This window comes from Mus pahari, chromosome X (genome assembly GCF_900095145.1).
Source record: "Mus pahari chromosome X, PAHARI_EIJ_v1.1, whole genome shotgun sequence".
NCBI lineage: Eukaryota > Metazoa > Chordata > Mammalia > Rodentia > Muridae > Mus > Mus pahari.
The window spans coordinates 73,432,348-73,440,143 of record NC_034613.1 but is presented as its reverse complement, the minus strand read 5'-3'; the positions used below and the strand labels follow the sequence as shown (position 1 = coordinate 73,440,143).

Sequence of the window (7,796 nt, the reverse complement as noted above, 5' to 3'; positions counted from 1 at the left end):
GCCTGCATCTGATGACTCTTCTCACTGGTCCCTGCAATCTCATGTTTGGAAATAGTGTGATAATGGATGTCTGTAATCTCACCAAGGCAAAAGGATTGCAAATGGGAGGCCAGCTTGGGCTATGGAGCAAGATCTTGTCTAAGAAAAAAAAAAAGAAAGAGAAAGAAAAGAAAACAAAAAATATAATTTCTGTGTTATCTTCTGTGGCATTAGACCATTAATCCTTTTAAGGTCAGTTTTGCAATTTAATACATTTGTGGCTAGTACTTTTGGGGGGGGGGCGGGCATCCAAGTTTGTGTAAAATGGATTTCTTTTTCCAATTTTGTTTTTGATTTTTAAAAAGGATTTATTTATTTTATGTATGTAAGTACACTGTAGCTGTCTTCAGACATACCAGAAGAAGGCATCAGATCTCATTACAGATGGTTGTGAGCCACCATGTGGTTGCTGGGAATTGAACTCAGGACTTCTGGAAGAATGATCAGTGCTCTTAACCACTGAGCCATCTCTCTAACCCTTGTTTTTGATTTTTGACATTGGGTCTAATGTGGTGCAGGCTGGCCTCAAACTGACCATGTAGCTGAAAATGACTTTGAACTGTTAATCTTCCTGCCTCCAAACCCAAATAGTGGGATTATAGTCATGTGCCACCACACCCCACCTACATTCTTGAATAATGCCTTATCACATAGTAAATTTTAGTGTACCATAAAAGAGTAGGATGTAGAAGGATTGTGTGGGTAGAAAAAGGAATATGCATGTTTATGGTGCTGTAGTTAAATTCGTCACAGGATGACAGAGGCAAGCCCTACAGGACACTTAGGAAAGTGAACATGTCCTCTTTCTATGATTCTTTTACAAGTCAGGGGATGTGTATATCAAAATGTTTCAGCAGATTATTGTAAAACTTTTAAAATAATAACTGATTCTGCAGTTCATACTATCTCTGAAATTGAATAGTAATTTAGTTGTAGAGGTGAAATAGAGAGCTGGTGACATTTTGAAGTTTTATTTTTATGTTTGTTTGTTTGTTTGTTTGTTTTGAGGCAGAATTTCACGTAGCCCAAACCTTTGAATTTGCTACATAGCCAAGGCTGGTTTTGAACTCCAGATCTTCTTGCCTCTTAAATCCCAAGTATTAGGATTCCAAGCCCAGCTCAGATCTTGTGACATCTAATTCTACTACTATCACTTCTAGGTAATGCAGTAATGACAGTAAAGAGGTAGAAGGAGGAGGGAAGAAATATATTATATCTGCACCATGCCAAATCACTTTTAGTTTTATGTACTTGAGGATTCCTACGGTTTAGGCTAGACTTGAACTTATTCTATAGCTGATGATGACCTCACATTCTGATCCTCCTGACTTTATTGCCTGGGTGCAGAGTTTATAGGTGTGTACTGCCATTCCTGGTTTATTGCATGGAACATCAATCTCAACTTTGTGCATTCTTAGCAAAGTTTCTATCACCTATGCTATATCTCCAGCCCATATATTAACTTTTTTCTTGCTCTCTTTTTTTACCTTTACTTAATTTTTTTTTATGTTTATGGGTATATGGCCTGCATGTATGTGGTGCCCAAGGAGACCAGAAGAGGACACCAGATCTTCTAGAACTGGAGTTAGGCTTGTGAGCTACCATATGGGTATTGGAAGAACATCAGTGTTCTTCATCATTGAGCTATCTCTCCAGTCCCATCCCCTTATTATTTTGATACTGGGACTCTAAATCAGGACCCAAGCAAATGTTTTCTTGCTGTGTTATACCTATAGCCTCCGCAGACAAAATCTGGAATTGAGACAAGATGCCTGAAGTAAATGATTTCTCTGTTATTTTGGGACAGGATCTTATTTAGCTCAGTATAGCCTCTGATACAAAATGACCTTGAACTCCTAATCCTTCTTCCTCCACTTCCCACATTCTGGAATTATAGATACAAGCCACCATGTCTGACTATTTCACTTTTGGTTTTTATTTATTGAGACAGAGTCTCAGTCTCAGGCTGGCCTAGAACTCAATATTTAACCCAGCCTGGACTCAAGTTCACAAGAATCCTGCTCTAGATTCCCAGGGCTGGGATTATGAATATGATTCTCCATATCTAGCTTTAGGTTATTGTTGATGTTATTATTGTTATTATTGTTATTTGTTTGCTTGTTTTCAAGACAGGGTTTCTCTAACATGCCTTGCTGTTCTGGACTTACTTTGTAGACCAGGCTGGCCTTGAATTTACAGAGATCCACCTGCCTCTGTTATGATCAAAGGCATGTGCCACCATGCCTGGCTTTTAAAAGGTTATTTTGGCTTTTAGGTTATTTTTATTCAGACTGTTTTGGTCTTTTTAAAAATTAAATAAAAAATAAAAACAAGGGATCTTGCTGTATAACCAACCTTAGGTTGGCATAAAATTGTCATATTCACTGTGTCGGGATTACAGATATGTACCACCATGACCAGCTATTTGGTTTTTTCACAGATGGGAAATTCATGAGACCCAGAAAAAAAAATGAAAATTGAAGAGCTGATGTGGATAGGGCTGAGGCTTAACTTCCCCAAGAGCTGTGTGCCTTCAGGCCTTGTGTGTGTGTGTGTGTGTTTGCCTTTGAATTATTCTCTGGCCCACGTGAAGTTCTGAGATTAGATATTTCTTTAGATGGCCTGAAATAGGAACAATTGACTGCTGAGCATCCTTAATCTGAGCCAATGCAGCACCTCAAATGAACATTGTCTACACTGCAATTTTCTATTTATTTATTTATTTACTTACTTATTGAGACAGAGCCTTGTGGTTTCAGGCTGCCTGGAACTCTATATATAATCCAGGCTGGACTCAAATTAACAAGAATCCTTCTCCAGGCTCCCAAGTGCTAAGATTACAGATATAATCCTCCATATCTGCATTTTCTTTCCCGCTCTGCACCTGCCCTCTACTTTGTCTTATAACATTTTCTCCACATGCTAGGCTGCCACGTGTCATGAGCTCTCTGAATGCTTCCTCTTTCCTTGCTACAAGTCTCTCAGTCCCAACTGCTGCTGCTCTCCTGATGGACTCCTCCATATGTCATACTTGTTATTCCAATAGGTACAATACTGTAGGTTTCCTGGGCCCAGTCTTTCCACATTCTGCAGCCATCATAGCAATAGAGGTCATTGTGTGCCCACCTAAACACCCTGCATACATGTACTTCCTGCCTCATGTAACCTAATTCTGTTCAACCAGTTTAGAATTTACCTCTTCTGGGAGCCCATACCTGACTCCCACAGTCTGCATGCAACATATCTTCATACCCCTAGAAGTTGTCTTGTGGAAAGATTTCTCTGTATCACTACTATGGAATAGGTAATTAAGAGTAATACTTATGGTAGTATGAAAGTATCCAAGTAGGAAAGCACTGTGTTTGCTGTGATTAAACACCTGACCAAAAAGCAACTTGGGGAGGAGAGGGTTTATTCAGCTTCCACTTCCACATTGCTATTGGAAGAAGTCAGGACAGGAACTCAAGCAGGGCAGGATCCTGGAGGCAGGAGCTGAGATGGAGGCTACCGAGTCATACTGCTTACTGGCTTGCTCATCTTAGCTTGCTTAGCCTACTTTCTTATAAAACCTGGGACCACCAGCCCAGGGACAGCCCTCCTCACAATGGACTGGGCCCTCTCTCTCATCAATCACTAACTAGGAACATACCCTACAGCCTTGCTGAAAGCCTGATCTTATGGAGGCCTTTTCTCAATTGAGGCTCCCTCCTCCCTGATGACTCTAGCTGTGTCACACTGACAGAAAACTAGCCAGCACACACTGAATTGGTGTAGAGAAAGCTGATCCTTGGCCGTTTGTCAGTTCTGTCTAATCTCCTGGCTCTCACCTGGTAAATATGAGTATTGTGTATTAGAGCCACTGATTCTAGGTGGTGAAGTCTTTAGTTTTCATCTTAAAACTCTATTGTTAACTTCACTTTTTTTTTTTTATAAGAACTTGAAAGTGGAAGCTGAAGTCAGAATGTGAACTTAGTCCATCTGGGGTGGGGGTTGTTTATCCTTCCTAACTCCTGAAAAGTCCTAGAGAAGCAAATAAGCACTGTCTAAAACTGCTGGGCTCCAGGTTCTCTGGCATGTCTTCTTACTCCCACCACCTCATTGGGCTTTGGTTTTGGTTGTTCTGAGTCTGGGTCTCCTGGAGCCCAGGATGTCCTCAAACTCACGATCCTGCTCATTCTTTCAAGTGCTGGGATTACTGGTGGCAAACTTGGTAAAGGCTTCTGAAGTCAACTTGGCAAAACTAAACCGTAACAACCAGTGTGACCATGCTGGGCTTTGAAAAGGGGCATCTTCATTTCTTTTCACATTGGATGCATGTGAGTGTATGGGTGCATGTGTCCATGTATGCACATGTACATACAATATTTATCATGCCCTATCGATTTCCAGCTTATTCCTTTAAGACAAAGTCACTGCTATGGAAGCTTGACATTTTGTTTGGGCTGGCTAGCCAGTGAGCTCCAGGGATAGCCTTGCCTTCACTACCCAGTGCTGGGGTTATAGGCACATAAACTCATGCTTGGTTTTTAATGTGATTGCTTGTGATTCTGAGGTTCTCATAGTTACACATCCAACACTTACACACCTGCTCATCTCCTCAGCCACTCTGCCTACTACTTTTTTTGAAAGATGCTCTTATTGAGCTATCTTCCCAGTCTCCTCCAATCTCTAGAAAGATTCCCATACTGTGGCCTAGACTGGCCTGGAATCTACCATATAGCTGAGGCTAGCTTCAAATTTAGGAGGGGTCCTCCTGTTTTGGCCTCCCCAGTTTTGGGGATTACAGGTATGAGTCTCCATAACTAGCTCCTGCCATTTCTGTTTGTTATTTACTTTGAAGCAACATCTCACTAGGTATCCCTTGCTGTGCTTGGCACTTGCTATGTAGACCAGGCTGATTCCAAACTCAAAGAAGTTTGCCAGCTTCAGCCCCCTAAGTCCTGGACTGAAAAGAATGTATCATCATGCTTGACTATTTATTCAAACAGGGTCTCAAGTAGCCCAGCTTGGCCTTGAACTCTTGATCTTCCTGTCAATAACTCCTAAGTACTGGAATTGTAGGCTTATATGTATATACCACTACATCTAATTTCATGCAGTTGTGGGTTCCAAACCCAAGGCTTGTAGTAGTAGAATGCTTGGCAAGCATTCTTGCTCCTGAACCACATCTCTCTAGCACTCTACCATCTCATTGTATCCATCTCTTCCTTCTTTCTGTTTGAGATGTTTATTTATTTCTATGTTCCCCTGGCTGACCTGTAACTCCTTATGCAGATATTTACGATCAAGCTAGTCTCAAACTTGTAGCAAGTCTCCTGCTTCTGCCTCCTATTTATTAGATTGCATATGTGAGCCACCATACCTACTTTGGGTATTCTTATATGATAATTTGTCTTCACGTCAGTACTTAGAATATATATATATATATATATATTTTTTTTTTTTTCAACAAATGTGCAAGGTACCATTCTGTGTCCTGGAGATATGTCAATAAATAAGTTACTGCTAATTTGAGCCTATATCCTAGGCACATGAGTTTAGTATTGAGTTGTAAATCATTTGATATGACATGGGGTTCTGTCAGGTTTTTTTTTATGATGTTGAGTTAATCTTTGATTTATAAGATATTTTTATCTCCTCAAAGGACTTTAGAATTTGCCTTCTTGCTCTATGTTTATCGCTTCTCCAGAAAAACGGTGGATATTATGACAAGGGAAGGAAACAACTGGTTAGAGTGTTCTCAGTTTACTGTTGCTTTTAGTTTGCACTGAGCTGGTAATTTTCTCCCACAGGAAACTGAGGCATGGAACTACTCTGGGAGCTGATTAGAAATGACTTTTATGCTATAATTACAGTGATTTAGAGAGTAAATTTTAGTTAAGTTATGCATTCTTCTTCTGAAACCATGAGAATATTGATGCTCGAGCACCAGAGTACTAACTGGTGGAAATGATGTCTGCCAAAGAGTGCTGCTATATATTCTTTATTAGCTTTCATCCCATCTATCTATCTATCTATCTTTCTTTCTTTCTTTCTTTCTTTCTTTCTTTCTTTCTTTCTTTCTTTCTTTCTTTCTTTCTTTCTTTCTTTCTTTTGGTTTTTCAAGACAGGGTTTCTCTGTATAGCCCTGGTTGTCCCGGAACTCACTTTGTAGACCAGGCTGGCCTCGAACTCAGAAATCCACCTGCCTCTGCCTCCAAGGGTCTGCAATTTATGACCCAGATACCTGAGAGAGTGCCTAGGTATGTGGAGCCTCCAGATAGCCATCTCTCTCCCAACTGACAGGGCTCTATTTTCCTGTTCTAAGAGCTCAGCGAAGGTACCACTATATCTCCCTGCAAAGCATCCTGCACAAACATCTTCCTTTCGTCTTATCCAAGATGAATGAGGATATATTAATTTTCTTATTACTGCCTTATAAATTACTGGATATATTAATTACTTATTATTGGCTTTCTAGTCTCAAGGAAGTCCATGCTATTGTTTGTATTATTTTCCATTTTGTAGCAAGCAATTTAGATTTATTTGGAGGTAAAGAGTTTTTTTTTTTTTCTCTTTTTTGACTCAGCCTTGCTATGTAGCTCAGGCTGGCCTCAAATTGTGGCAGTCTTCCTGCTTTGGTCTCCAGAATGCTGAGGTTACAAGTGTATACCACCATTCCTGGCAGGAATTTCCTCATTTTAAAAAATGTTTTTATTACATCTCCTTTGCTCAGGAGAAATTCTCTTAAACTTGTTTTCTCATTTAGTCTTTAACATATTCCATCATGGGACAGTGAATTTAGTTGTCTTCACCCCACTGCCCTCTCTCATCCCTTCCTCCATTTGCTGCTGAAACCCTTCTGCCCAAGAAGACCTGCTTGTACTTTGCCTTTTATTGTATCTGTGACCTACTGACTTTAATTAGACTGGCACTGCCAAAAGCATGTCCGGGAGGGTGTCGCCCCATGAGCCCCCCACCAATGAAATGCTGACAGAGCGAATCTTTTGTAGGTTCTGTGCAGGGAAGCGCAGCCACAGTGAGTTTATGAGGGCAACAACCATGCCATGTCCCGAAGACCTTTTGTGCCATAGCTACTCATCCTCTAGCTCTTGCATTGTCTTCATTCCCTCTTTGATGCTCCCTGAGTCTCAGAGGGATGTTTAGAAGGCAGTTTAACAGTGTGTCCATTTAGCAAAACACTAGTAGTTGGTTTCTTTCTGAGCCTATCGTTCCCAGCCATAGGCCCCTGACCAGGTTTGCCTCTAGGAGAAATTCTTCTTTCATTTTTTTAAAAATTTATTTTTATTTTTGTGTTTGGGTGTTTTGTCCATATGTATGTCTGTGCAGTACATGCATGCCTGCTGTTCATGGAGGCTAGAGGTGTCCACTCTGGAACTGGAGGGTTGTGGGTGCTGCAAATTGAACCCAGAAACATCCAAGCCATCTCTCCAGCTTTCTTTCTTCCTTCCTTCCTTTCTTTCCTTTCCTTCCTTCCTTCTTTCTTTTCTTCCTTCCTTCCTTCCTTTCTTTTTGAAAAACTGTCTATAGTTTTTATAAACAGTATGCCACATTGTAGCTCAGGTTAGCCTCAAAGTCTGGATTCTTCTGCCCAAGCCTCCTGAGCACTACGCTCTCAGATGTGAGGCCCCCATCAGTCCTGGTTATGAGAAGTTATTTCTGGTGTAATATTGCAATTTTTGAGATACATTTTCACATTTTCATATATATGTATGTGTGCTCTCTCTCTCTCTCTCTCTCTCTCTCTCTCTCTCTCT

General features: G+C 40.6%; 1 protein-coding gene across 6 annotated transcripts in view; it reads left to right on the top strand.

Moving 5' to 3' along the window:
* Positions 1 to 7,796, top strand: part of Gk (glycerol kinase) — a 73,828-nt gene that overhangs the window by 7,323 nt on the left and 58,709 nt on the right. The gene's annotated exons all lie outside the window — the stretch shown is intronic.